The 15,394-nt window shown below is 30.7% G+C and overlaps 1 long non-coding RNA gene across 1 annotated transcript; it reads left to right on the plus strand.

The window, feature by feature from the left end:
- The first annotated feature begins 246 nt into the window (after window positions 1-246).
- On the plus strand, window positions 247-11,092 carry LOC107450439 (uncharacterized). The gene is made up of 3 exons (XR_015429974.1): window positions 247-378; window positions 3,672-3,953; window positions 10,156-11,092. It is a non-coding gene; the product is annotated as an uncharacterized LOC107450439 (long non-coding RNA).
- Window positions 11,093-15,394: the final 4,302 nt, after the last annotated feature.

The following is a 15,394-nucleotide window of genomic DNA, read 5'->3' on the forward strand; positions in this document are numbered from 1 at the left end:
GCGTTAATTGATAGTGTAGCTAGTGCTGAATGCGACCCAAATAGATACCTAAGTATAAAGTTAACAGCTATATTTTAAAATTTTGCTGAATCAGTTTAAATTATTCGTAAAAATGCGTAAATAATTCATAAATGATGAATAGTATTGTTTTTAAAAATGTGCGTACTACTGACGTGACAGAGCAAATTCAAACTCTTATAGAAAGTCATCATCTTTTATCATTCAAAATATTATCTTCTAAAAATCTTTGCACGTTTAAAATTGACAAATAGAGATTGAGTAGATATTAAAACTTCTAAAGAATGAAGACGCATTTAGGAGAGAATTCAATGAATGTAAAAGAATTATCTAATTTACTCTCTTACTTAAAAAGCAAGGGTAAGTGTAAAGCAAAATTTTTCCTCTTCTATTAATTTCAATATCGTATAAAACAATTTTTTGCAACTTCAGATATCTTTTGCTTAATTTTGTTATTGATTAATGAGTATATTGATTAATTAAATTGTTCAGTGAGTAAAATGTATGTAGTTATATTACAAAAGTGCATAAAAAATGATGTCGCGTTTAGACAGCAAAATCATATAAAAATAATATCAATATTGATTATTGGAAATTAATTGGTTTAGAATCACAAAAAAATGATTGATAAGTCCTAAAATGGGTTGCAAGTACAGATATCATGTCAAAAAAAATTCGATGCATTGAAAATACAATTTTTTAGGCATATTTATCCATTCAGAATGCTTGAAAATACAATTTTTCAGGCATAGTTATCCATTCAGAATGCTTGAAAATACAATTTTTTAGGCATATTTATTCATTCAGAATGCTTGAAAATACAATTTTTCAGGCATAGTTATCCATTCAGAATGCTTGAAAATACAATTTTTTAGGCATATTTATCCATTCAGAATGCTTGAAAATACAATTTTTTAGGCATATTTATCCATTCAGAATGCTTGAAAATAAAATTTTTTAGGCATATTTATCCATTCAGAATGCTTGAAAATAAAATTTTTTAGGCATATTTATCCATTCAGAATGCTTGAAAATACAATTTTTTAGGCATATTTATCCATTCAGAATGCAAGTTAGAAAAAGAAATTCTTACATATCTTTCTTAAGACGTAAAAATTATCTTAATATATTACAAGCATAACTAATAAAATGACCAAGTTAGGCATAATCATAATGAAATTTGTATTTACAGCAATTTATCTTTACCTCAGTTTACTTTCTAAAGAATAAATTAAAAATTTAAAAAGAAATAAGACTATTGAATACAGTTGTTTTCTTTGCTGTAAATCCTTTAACAAATTAAAAGGCAATAAATCTGTCTTCATTATGCATTGCTTAAACTTTGAAAAAAAAAAGTGTGTGAATTAATTACGCCCAACAAAGGTGAAATATTTTTTTGTTTGTTTTTCTTACCCTGTTATTTATATCCATTTCTGTCTGTACTTTTAGTAACGTTAAAATAAAAATTAGTTACTGTGTTGTTTATTACAAACGTTTAAGCATTTCAGTCAAAAAAATATTAGTTCCGGTAACTGCATTGGCACAAGTCTCATCAGGTTATTGTTATTTTTTTAATCTTTGTAATGTGTAATTCAAATGAAGTTTTTCTCATTATCAAGTGTATCAATAATTTTTTTTTATTTTTAAAGTTTCTTTCCGTTTTCTAACAGCAAAACTTTGAGCGAAAAACGAATCCTTCATCCACTTAAAAGTTGTTCTACTTAAAGCTCCACAATTATTATTGTAACTCTTTGACCAACGATGGATCATTTATTCAAGTGTAACTGTCATTCATAAAAATTTGATGGATTAACTGAAATTAATATGGATTAATTGATATTAATTCCCCAAAAACGTAGAAAAATTTCAAGAAGGTATTTGTTTTCATAGCATGGAAGTTTTGAAAACGTATTTACGGTGAGTCAACTTTCTCTCTTATACAATTTCCAAAAAAGAAAAAAAAAACATATTTGTCATTAGATCATACTTCATGAGATTTTTCTTACCGCAAAATGTTTAAAAACTGTTATAAAAGAGTGTATTTGTCATTTGATTATCTTCTAGTAGGACGGTCTTATTCTTTAGCATACGACAACTATTGAAAAATCAGAGATTTATGTGACTTCTGTTGTTAATCAATTTAGGGAACACTTTAAAAAAATATGTGCCATTTTATCATTTTTGCATGTCTGTCTTCATTATGCATTGCTTAAATAATATTTAAATTATATATTTTCCATTTGATTATGGCTAAAATAGCTCGTTTTTAATTCAAAATTCGAAAACAAATTAAAAAAGCTAACACACTTGCCATTTGATCGTTTTTCATATAACTGTTCTTATTTAGCAATATTTAAATAATCATTAAATAATGTATTTGACATTTGATTATCTCTTAAATGCTTCTTTTTGTTATTCAAAAATTTGAAAACTACTAAAAAGTTAACATATTTGTCATTTGGTCGTTTTTCATACGACTGTTCTCATTATGGAATATTAAAATAACCCTTAAATAATGTATTTGACATTAGATTACTTCTTGATAATTATTTCTTAAATGGCTATTTTCGGTCTTCAAAATTTAAAAACTACTAAAGAGTTAACATATTTGCTCTTTTATCTTTTTTCATACGACTGATCTCATTTTGCAACATTTAAGCAATCCCTAAATAATGATTTGACATTTGATTATCTCTTAAATGACTCTCGTTATTCCAAGTTAGAAAACTACAAAAATTTAACATAATCGTTAGTTCTATAATTCACAAAGCGATCATAGTTAACATTTGATCTTTTTTCATATGACTGTTGTTGTTGTTGACGAATACCTGCTTAGGCGGAGGGGGTGCGAATGCTCTTGTTTTCCAGTGGCGCCATCTATGACCAAGAATTGTATGACTGTTCTTATTTTACAATATTTAAATAACCATTAAACAAATAAACAATATTAATTTTCTAAATAACTATTTTTAAATTACCACGTACTTGACATTTGATTACCTCTTAAATGGTTCTTTTTGTTATTCAGAATTTGAAAACTACCGAAAAGTTGTATATTTGCCATTTGATTGTTTTTCATATGACTGTTCTCATTTTCTAATGTTTAAAAAACCAGCAAATAATACATTTCCCACTTGATTATCTCTTAAATTTTTCCTTTTATTATTCAAATTTCAGAAACCAGTAAACGAATTCTTTTTGTTATTCAAAATTCGAAAACTACCAAAAAGTTAACATACTTGCCATTTGATTGTTTTTCATATGACTGTTCTCATTTTCTAATGTTTAAAAAACCAGCAAATAATACATTTCCCACTTGATTATCTCTTAAATTTTTCCTTTTATTATTCAAATTTCAGAAACCATTAAACGAATTCTTTTTGTTATTCAAAATTTGAAAACTACCAAAAAGTTAACATACTTGCCATTTGATTGCTTTTCATATGACTGTTCTCATTTTGTATTGTTTGAAAAAACAGCAAATAAAATATTTCCCCATTTGATTATCTCTTAAATTTTTCCTCTTATTATTCAAATTTCAGAAACTATTAAAAATTTACATATTTGCCATTTGATCGTATTCTGTATAACTGCTATATGCAACACTGAAAGACTTAAAATCTAAACATACTTTCTTAATTCTTTTTTTCCAGATGCGTTTTATTACCATCATTTTAGCCTTGGTAATATTTTGTACTTTGCTTTCTCTGCACGCGGAAGCTGCCAACAGTGAAACAGGTTTAATTCGCCTCAAAAGAGAATCAGCATGGCTTGCAGTGGGACGAACTATGCAAGATCTATTGCAGATATTTTTGACGTTACTTGTGTACATACCACTGACACTTCTTTTTAATTTCGTTGAGAGACGATTTGATCCCGTTGGAATTTTTGCTTTATGAAATAATCATAAATCCATTATAATGTGACTTCGAAATGTAAGTTCTATTTATTCTTGTAATATTTTTGAAATGCCATTCTAAAGTTAAAAGAAAACGGGAGGGGTGACAATGTAAACTTTAATAACAATTATGATTGTGTTTATTGTAATTAGAGAACAAATAATTTCCTTGTAATTTTTACCTTTTCAGCCTAGAGAAAAACGGATAAAAGTGGCCTGATAATTGATTTATATATTTTTTGTGAGAGCCGACCAGGTGGCCGAGTGGTTAGCATGTCTGACTGCGGAGCCATTGGTCGCGGGTTCGAATCCTGCTCAGGACATGGATGTATCTTTTTCTCTCTGTGTTCTATGTCCTTTCCTCTTTGTGTGAATGTGACCCGCCCTATAATCGGGTTTGTGGTTGTGTGACGTGGCCTCGCCACAGGTGCCCACTGGGTAACGAGAAGAGAGTAGCAGTTCTGGCATTTCTGTCGCCAATGGGACAAACCCCGAATTCCCGTCCCGTATATATATATATATATATATATATATATATATATATATATATATATATATATATATATATATTTGTGAGGTAATTTTAAGTATGGTATCCATACACTCAATGATTTAAGCTATTCATTTGCTTCAAACTTATGAAAATGGTAATAAAAATCAACATCCGCTCTCAAAAATAGGCACCCATTCTCAAGACTCACCTTACCGTTTTTTTTCTTGAAATAATCATTAAATGGTATCCGATTTTCTTTCTCCGTCGCAAGAGGATTTTTCACAAAATTAATTGGAGTTTATAAGGATATACAGTGAATTCGCGGTAACTCGAATTTGATAGGTCTGACGAAAAACTTCGACCTATCGGAAGTTCGACTTACCGTTAGTTTCGGTTTTGGACTTTCAAAATATTGTCGGATTATTTAATTAATGCTTATTAATTACAAATCTTCTGAATGCTTACAATAAAGATCATTTTTCTGACAAGCCATTTACGATAAGACTGTTTGAAGCACTTTATGATACCCTGGTCCATCGGCTGCAACTTTGCTGTTGTGTTTGGCGGTAGAAACTACAAGTTTACTGCTCTCAAATTAGGTAGATCACTATGCTCTGTGCATTTATCCATAAAGAGTATCACTTTTCTTTCTTTAGCGAAGAATTTCCGATCCAAATTTCTTACATAGTCTTCAAATAAAACTGATGTCATCCAAAACTTTTTGTTAGACTTGTAATCCAAAGGATATGTTTTTTCATTCTTGAAATATCGGGGATTTCGGTATTTTCCGATAACAAGTAAGGGCAATTTCTCTGTCCCAGACGCATTTCCTCCAACTAGAACAGTAAAACGTTCCTTGCTCATTATACCCCCTGAGCAGTTTTCATCCTTAAACATCATAGACTTATTTGGAAGACATTTGAAAAATAAACCCATTTCATCAATATTGAAAACATCATTTTAACTGTATCCTTGAAGTAAATTTGGTAACGTTTCATTTAACCATTGTTCACTTACTTCAAGAGGGACAGCTTTAGCTTCTCCATGAAGAGTGCGAAAGACATTGTGTGTGTGTTGCAAAGGAAGGAGCAAGATATCAGCTCCCAGGTTTTTTTTTTCTTGCTTTAAAAGATCCAAAAAAATCGAGTTAAAGGGAGTAAAATTCGAGTAGTCGAGAATAATTAAAACGAAATTGAAGATAAAAGGGTCGGGACCTCATAAAAAAAATCGAGTTATAGTAATATTCGAGTTATCGTACTTCGAGTTATAGCGAATTGACTGTAATTGCATATTTTGTACAATCTGGAGTCGGATCCAAATAATCCGTTCATATATAGACAAGTGAGATATGGTTTCAGGTGTAATTGTTTACACTGAAACGAATGAGATAAAATCAAAGTAGATGGGATTAATATAGTTTAAATAAATATTGAAGGTTTTATGTATCAACAGTACAATTTTTTGTTTATACATATTTACACGTCTGACAATGCTTTATAGACCAGCGAAGCACTGTTTCTCGTATATTTATTTTATGTGAAATCTAGTAAAATAAAATCTAAACCAATCAATATAACTTATAATTTGAAAGCTGTAAGAGTATTTATGCAAAGACGGATATATAAATTAAAAACTACGATCTTCATAGATATAAACAGGATTTTTTTAAAAAAACTCTTAGCTCTATTGACTTGATTTTGTTTTTATTTTACATATAGCACAAAAAATACACAAGAAACAATACTTCATAGGTCTAGATATTAATTTCCGATGCGTAAAAATGTTTAAGTCAATACAAAAAGCATAAATTAGAAGAAAAAAACTTAATTTTTGCGCATAAAATATTCATAACTTATAAACTTTTAGTCCTAGCCGGCCAGGTGGTCGAGCGGTAAAAATTCTAACAGCGAGGCCGATGAACGCGGGTTCGAATCCCGCTCGCAACATGGATGTCTATCTTCCTCTCTGTGCTTGTTTTCTTTCGCATGAATGTGGCCCACCTTATGAACGAGTATCTGTGGCAGTTTGGCTTGGATAATATCACTCGCTTTCGTGAATCAGGGTCGCAAGTTGACACCAGATAACGTTAAATGATCCTCCATGGCAATATCTATCCTAAATTTTGAACATTTTACTTTTGAATTTGGGAGTTATAACTTAAGAAGCATTTAAGAATAGCCATTAGGAAACATAAACCATACAATTGACTTCAAAAATAAGTACAAAATAAATTATCCAGAATTTATTAATTAGAGTTTATTTACTTTATTGTGTAAAGATCATGAATATTAAACACTTATTATCGGTAACAGTAATATACGTCGAAGTAGATCTGCACAATAGTCTACTGGCGATGGTCTAAGAAACATTCCTAAAGACGATCCGAAAACATACCATCACGAGTTTGGTCTTCTGCGGAGGGGGTGGCTATCCCGTTTTGGTAGCTCTACATCCTGCGCGGGAAGTCAAGCACTTTACGGTAGGGCAGAGGCGAACCAATTCCACGTATCCTTGGTCACTTCGCACACTGATCAAAGTGGTCAACCAACGGCTCTCTGACCGCTGCCAGTGATACTTGACTTCGGTGTTCTATTGGGAACCATGTCTTTACGATAAATCCACTTTAGGACCTACTTATTATAAATGAGTATTACTATTGAATGTGTCTTCCAAGTTATTTGTTGAATTACAAAGCAAATAAAGTGTCAACTATCTGGCCACTTCACTCGCACTTGCTGGAAGAAAATATTTTCTAGCTTTCAGTAGACTAGAAAATGCATCAAATAATAAAAATCAAAGTATACACGCAACAGTTATTGGAATGTCATTAGATGTGTACAAACTAATATAATAGAACAGCTTTGCTGATAAAAAGGTATAAAAATTCACGAAACTTTTTAACGTGTCTTTACGTTTGCCAAAAGTGTTTATCTCATATATTCTCATACAGATGTTAGTATAAATAAAGTTTAAAAAAATATTTTTTTGAAAGAACTTGAAAAGAGAAAATAGTTTTATTCTTCTCAGACCATAAGCGAAAAACCTTAGGCGCATTATTTCGTAAAGCGTGAAAGTGTTTCAAAAGTGACAGATGTTTGCAACAAAAGTTGATGATTTCCACATTTTTCGATTTGGTCTGACGAAAAGAAAATTATTCTCTTCCTCTAAATCTTCTTCAAAAACATAAATATTAAAAAATGTATTTCATTTTTATTATTTTTTATTTTTAATTATCTGCCTGTTTGTTTATTTATAGAAAATCATTGAAATATCTGCAGACAAATTTTTTTTCTTGCAGCATCAGGGAGCAATTGTACCTCGTGTTATCATCAGGTATAGAACTATATATCCTGTTACAAGTTAGGAAAAAACCATTATTCCTCTAAGAGGAGCCTGTTTGCATCTAAGTGCACGCCAAATGGATGCCAAGCTTCCAGCGCGAACGTATATCAACATCGCTAATTCTTAAATCGACGTTGTACAGGCTCCTTTTGCTTGTTTTATTTAGTGTGAAATGTGAAATCAAAACTTATTAAAAAAAAATTATTGTTCTTTTTCATGCAAAATTAGAGATTTGTATCCTATTTAATTTAAATTTTATTGGTATTATTTTTTAAAAAATGAATCAGAAAGTGCATTCGAAATAAAAAAAAATTGCTATTCTTTACGCACAAAACTTTTTTTGCAGACGATTTTTTCTTCTACAGCAAAACAAAAGTAAAAATTCTTTACCTCGCATGTGATTTGTTAAGGGCATGTCAGCCAAAAGAAATGCCATTTTCAGTGGTCCAATCAAATTCAATGCTCTTTCAACGTCATATGATTGTAACGTTTTAAAAAACCAATGTTCTCCTTATTATCGAAATATGTCGCCATGTCTACGATTCCAGAAAAACTACGAAACTATAACTTTTCTTTAATAATTCTATGATAGACATCGTAAGAGATAGCACGAATTAAATTTCTATATGACGTGGTTAACTTTTAAAAACTTTTATATTGTTTTGAAAGCATATTTCTATAATTTGGCAACGAAATAAAACGGAACTATATGCAGTCGCGGATGATTACTTAAATCCTTTACCGCAATGGTCTTTTCTTCACTTGCAATGTAATATAGCTTAAATTTAAGCCACTACACAGACTGGGCAGCGCAATAGTTTATTAATATAAGCAATGAATTAAAAATGACTGTATACGAGAGTTCTAAATATAACCTAGTTTGTATCTTTGTGGTGCTCTTTTCTAACTTGTGCGATTTGTTCTTCAACTGCAGAGCTTTTAAGCCGAACTTTGCAATAAACAAATAATTCAGCATTCAAAAATATTTTTGGAACGTTACATTTGTACACAAACGACATTACTTTTCTGTTAACCCACTTTCGACCAAAGGTGCTTAAACATATAATATAAATATTTTGTCTTGCCAATAAATATTTTTCATTAACAATGTGACGTATATTTTCCCCTAATTTTATTTTTTTGCTATTGTCAATGGCATTGAAGACCCTTATGAGATGTTACTAATTCAACTGGAGTACACGCTTTCTGTTGCGAAATTTTAAAACTACTCTAGTTTCTTAACTTGGGACTGTTGTAGACAAATTTGACATTTATGAAAACATATTATTATTCCATTTGAGATTAAACATATGTTTTTATGATGGATTAAAAATTGAAATTCTGCAAATAAAAATAAAGCAACATTTCTTAAAAGAAACGTGTTCAACGAAGTGGCTTGCCTATTGATTTCGTCAATGGTAATGGTGGATATAGGCACCTTCTTATTTCTTGCAAAAAGTCTTGCTTTTTATGCACGAAACTCTTTTTGTAAATTAATGAATGTAATTTACGCATATTTCAATGAAAATAAAACCACATTTTGTAAAATTTCTGTACTTGGCCCAAAATGGGTTAAGCATCACACGGATCACTTCGTTTTTGACTAAAATTAGAGTAAATACACTGAAGAGCCAAAAAAAAAACTGGTATACCTGCCTAATATCGTGTAGGGCCCCCGCGAGCATGCAGAAGTGCTGCAACACGATGTGGCATGGATTCGATCAATGTGTGAAGTAGTGCTGGAGATAATTGACACCATGAATCCTGCACGGCTGTCCATAAACCAGTGGGAGTAAGAGGGGGTGGGGATATCTTCTGAACATCACGTTACAAGGCATCCCAAATATGTTCAATAATGTTCATGTCTGGGGATTTTGGTGGATTTCCGATACTCACTATATTCTCGTGAAATGGTCGTACGTGAAAATCCAAATTTCATTGCTATCTTGGAGATGCTATGTCCCATCTCCCGTGCGCCGACTATAACACCACATTCAAACTCACTTAACTCTGTATAACCTGGCATTGTAGCAGCAGTATCTAATCTAAGAACTGTGCTAGACACTCGTTGTCTTATATACGCGTTGCCGATCGCAGCGGTGTACTTTGATTGGCTCCATACCCCTTTATTTGCGTACTCATGCCTGTACCAGTTTTTTTTGGCTCTTCAGTGTATTAATGAAACGGTTCTATTTTTGATATTTCACTATTTATAGCATTTTCAACTTCAATTTTATTTTGTTGTTAAAATATGCTATATTCCTTATATGGCTCTATTTTTGATATTTCACTATTCATAGCATTTTCAACTTCAATTTTATTTTGTTGTTAAAACATAATATGTTCCTTATATGCTCAGTAAATGCAAAATTAAATATAATCTCACCAAATGTTTCTTTTGCAGAAGCGTTTTGCCATCATCATATGAGTCATAGCAATCACATGCAGTTTGTATTTAATTTACATCGAAGCAGCTGACAATGAAACAAGTACAGATCATCCTATAGAGGCGCCTATATATGAAAGAAGTGAGGAACGTAGAAAAGAAGCTCTTCATTCCCACACAGTTACAATTTTTATTGATGCTTGGATTAGTTCAAACGTCGAGCAGAATTTCTTTCTCATTTGTTTACATCTCTGTCTTAACTTATACAGATTCGTTTGGATTTTTCACGAGAGACTGTTATGTTTTGTGAATTTGAAATTAAACTCCAGCAATTAAGAAATATTTATGATGCAACCTTTGTGATTGATGTTGTTGTTGTTTCTAAGGACGCTTGGACAAGCTAAGATCGCCAGCCACTGATCTTTTGCGAATTAAGTCAGGAAGATATATATGCCTCTTGTTTTACAAGAGAGCACCACGTGGGTGAAAGTGCGTCTTAGTTCAGGGTCCCACGAATAGATGGCAGCACTACTCCTTCATGATACCACTTCTTTCATTTAGGGTAATGACATCTGAAGGGTAATGACATTTTCTCCAGATTCCTGTACCTATGATCTCAACGGCCGACCACAGGGTTTTCAAGTTCACAGATTTTACGAGCACGCTTATCGCACGCACTCGGTGGGTCTTAGCGGAGTCAAAGATGTAACCCCGGCTGTCCCGAACCGAAGTCTAATTCTCTAACCACTGGGCTACCAAGGCTCTTTTGTGATTGGTGTATTTTAAATGTGTATAAATTGTATGAAATTTTTTTTTTCAAAATAGTTATGCTTTATTAACTAAAATACTATTTATGTATGCTTGGCTTTTTATTAAACCAAAAAAAAAGCCAAAAAAATTTCAAATTAAAGAGGTTGATGCTGTACAGTGATCAGCTAGGCCATACTTTTCAAAAGTGGCATTTTTACATCAAGTGGTTGCGTAGTATTTTTTCCAGACAACAAGTTCGCTTAATTTTCATTAGATAATTGCATAATACACACAGACATACTGTTAACTAGCAGAAAATTGAGATGTTTTTTTATTAATTTTTTTTATTTATTAAAAATGGTATAAAATAAGTTCGGATAAAAAATAAGTAAATAAAATAAATAAATAAATGCCTCATAGAATAAGAAGCTTGTATAAATAATATGCTCCACAAAATTTTTTTTAATTCAATCACTAGTCAATTCATTTAATAAAAGTGCTTAAAGTTTCTATAAAATTGCCTCATCAACTTTGGGAAAACACTATTTTTGCTCCAGAATGGTCTAGCCTTATGAAAGGAGCTACAATTAGTTTCTTAATTAGGCTGTTTAGCTAACTGAATTTTGAAAAATATTCTTAAAATATCTCATAACATATAGTATAATTAAAAAAAAGGAATATTATTTCAAACATTTAAGCCTTGCACCCAATTATAACATAAAATATAATACCTGATCCGATTTTAGCGATTTTTTTTCTGCATCCCTAGCAATAGTTTTCATAGTTTGAGTGTAATACCGATCCTATTTTTAATGCAAAGCCAGATTCTGTTACAGATCAAAACACAAGTAAACTATTCTTAAACGTGCGACAAAAAAGGTTTAAACAATTAAAAATTCGAGGATTACATTTTAAATTTTTGTTGAGGTTAGGTTTGATAATTTATTTAAATAAAAAAAATTACAGAGAATGTTCACTGCTTTTTTTTAACCAATGTTTTCTTTAAAATATTTCTTTCAATAAAAAACACATAGGAAATAGAGAAGCCTGATACTTAATTTTTTATTCGAAATAAAACTTAAAAAATAAAAAACTATAAAATATAAAAGGAAAAATAAATGAATTCACAAAAACGCTATTCTTTAAATCTCGTAATTTTAATATAATTTTATAAAATGTCGTTGTTTAGAGTAAAGAAATCTCATAAAATTTCTAAGAGTTTAATTTTTCCAATCACATGTTAGAAATGGCTAACTGTGCTGTTTCCTTTTTCAGATAACTACTAAATAGGTTTTTAAGACCATTTTTTGTTCCTATTTTTATGGTGCTCACTTTAAAACTATATCTTTTCTAAATTTTGAAAGTTTTACTTTTGAATTTGAGAGTTACAACTTAGGAATCATTTGAGAACCTTGAAGAAACATAATCCATACAATTGACTTTAAAAATGAATACAAAATGAATGATCGAAAAATTGTTCTAATTGTCATTTCGTTCTAATTCTAATTGTTTCGAAAAATTAACTATGTTATCTCGGAGAAATGGTGTATCCTAAGTTTCCATTTATTTTTAAAAAAACCAACTCACCTGTTTGAAACTATGTCCTATTCATGATGGTTTTTCGAAGATTTTGGTCAAGGAAAATAAAAATAAAAAAACCACAGTTTAAGCGCCTTAAGCCTTAAAGCAAAATTATAATTTTAAACTATAGATACCATCTCGGCGTGAAGAATCACCTAGGACTTTAGAACGGATAAATAACTTAATTTTATAAAAAGTTATTAAGCTTTTTTTACAAACGCCAATTTGGTTACCTTTTTTTTTCTTCTCAGTTTTTACAAATTTTTATGTACCCAGATAATGCTGCATTGGAGTAACTTTTTAAATATTAAAAATTTAGACCACAAACGCATTTTATTCTTACAAAAACTGTCGCTTTTCTCTATATTGACGTTTTGCGCCATTTCAACATAAGAAACATAGAAAGCGCTGGTTAAGGATAGCTATTACAAACTCCCAGCAGTTATGAAAATAACATATTATTCGCAGAAAAAAATGCATTATTTCATATGACAAAGGAGCCTTTGAAAAACAGCTTTAAGGCCACTTTTCCTTCGACCGAATTCATCGGTTAAAAGTTAAGATACGAAGGAGGAAATATAAATTTACTTGCAAACTATCTTTATACAATTTTCATAAATATAGTGATACTTGATATTTTCTTTACTCGACATTATCTTTTAAAACAAGTAAAATGCGAGATCATCACAAGATTAGAATGAGAAAAACATAGCACGCGCCCTGTAAAAAAATATTTTCTCGAATTTGGGCAAAAATATGTCAAAATAACTAATAATAGTCAAGTTTGAAAACCTCTTGTATTCAAATTTGAAACGGCATATCCTCATCTTTGAGCAATATGCATGCTCACAAAAGTGATGTGGAAGGAGAATTGTGTGAGATGTTTGCTGGCTAACTGCAGGATTCGAATCAGGGTCCATAGTTGTTGTACACCCCAGTCCAGGAAAATTATATATATTGCTTCTGCAATGACGCAGCATGACGTGCTAGTTTCCGATTTCAAAGGTATAAAGATAAAGTGTTGCAATCTGGAAAATATGGTCCCAATAGCTTAGTCAGAAAATCGGTAATTTTAATTTCACATTTTGCATATTTCGTTATCTTAAAAAAATTTAAGTGAATGGAATGTATGATGTCATGATGCGTCATGATATGTCATGATGTGTCATGGTATAACGGTGGTTAGAGCATCCTGTTACGAAGCCGGATGTCTTTGGTTTGAATCTTAGCGGTTGCCAACGAACATCTCTTCCTTTACATTACTTCTGAGACCATGCATTTTGCTCAAAAATTAGTACATTCCATATAAATTTTTTTATACTTAAGGTTTTCACATGCTTCTATATTTGCTTCAGAGCTATTTTAACACATTTTTTTATCACTTTTGAAAAACCATATTTTGCAGTGTATTAATCAAATATTTTAATTAATTTTTTTCTGAAAAAGTTATCCAAACGAAATTCTGTTAGTATTTATTGAAAGGTTGTGTATTATAATTAGTCTGTTTTTACATGTTTGATGTATATTTTTGTCTTTAGAAAATTTAAGTTTAAAAAAAAATGAATTAAATAAAACTAAATTTAAAAAAATTCAAATTAAAAAAAAATTAATTAAAAGTTTTAATAGTATTAAACACTACTAGTGGGCTGCGTCCCCTGCTCGCTAACGCTCGCCAACCCCCGAAAATTGCTACCTACGCAATCTTATATGGTTTGCTTCGCAAACCTAGCTCGCTTAGCTCGCTACTAACTTAGATACATTGCAAATGCACAAAGTTCTAAGAATTCAAAACAATCATTCAAATCCATATAACAACTTTAAAAAAGAAAAAATACATCTTTTTAGTAAATACTAAGTCATTAAAATAAATTTGAATTCAAATAAATGACATGTAATTCGTTAAACCTATTAGAAATGTGCTATAGTATAAAATCTTAAAGCGTAACAGCACAACTGAGACTCATTTTTCAATGAATAACTAATAACAATAATAAAACAAATAAATTCGTGATATAAATCAAAAATCGTCAAATAAATTCGTAAGTATATAAATTCGAGAAAAAAAGCGCCTTCGACAAAATACTAAAATAGAGATTTATCGACAAAGACTACTCACTTCTGCCTAGCTTAAGGTTATTTCAGTTTCCGTTTTTAAAAGTTCCGTTATATGTTGAGCCACCTCAGCTAGATTTGGCATGTGACATTTTTAGCGGCAATCATTGGTTGACTTTCTAGCGTTGCCGTTCGGGGAGTTGCAATGAGGCTTTTTTTGTCGCCGTGTAAGAGAAATATATATATAGATTTTTTCATAATCTGATCAAGCAACGCCTTTATTTTCGATCTTTTTGGTAGGTGCGCTGCTGAATGATATTCTACAATCAAAATTTAGTTAAAAACAAAAAAGCATCGAAAACCAAAATTCAAAAATTTAATTAAACAAAAATCTAAGATGCTGTAAAAAAAAAGAGTAAAACCATCTTTCTTTTGAGACTCTCTTTTAAAAGCTGCGACGTCACAAAACGCTGGGAAAAGCAAAAAAAGATCACTTTTGCGACCCCAAACAGAATTAAGTATTACTTTAAATAATAGAGTCTGCCCTTTATTAACTAAAATTGCAAGTTCCTAATTTCGTTTTCCCTCCTTAATAATGTTTAACGCCTTTTTATATATTTTGTACCGTTTACCGCAACTTTTTTATTAAAATTATTTTTTGTTGTTGTTGTTGCAGTTTTTCAATTGATGCTCCACTTATTTGCAGTCCTATTCAATTTGAATTTGAACTTTATTTTAAATATTCATCATAAGTAGATTTAAACTAACATCAGATTTATGGCGCCACAAATAAATATGCATTAGCGATTTATCACCCAAAATATAATGAGTTTGACGACTGAAATTTGAGAGATTAGGATTGAAGAACTAGGTT

This window comes from Parasteatoda tepidariorum, chromosome 10 (assembly GCF_982258835.1).
Source record: "Parasteatoda tepidariorum strain Cologne lab strain chromosome 10, Ptep-v5.0, whole genome shotgun sequence".
Lineage (NCBI taxonomy): Eukaryota > Metazoa > Arthropoda > Arachnida > Araneae > Theridiidae > Parasteatoda > Parasteatoda tepidariorum.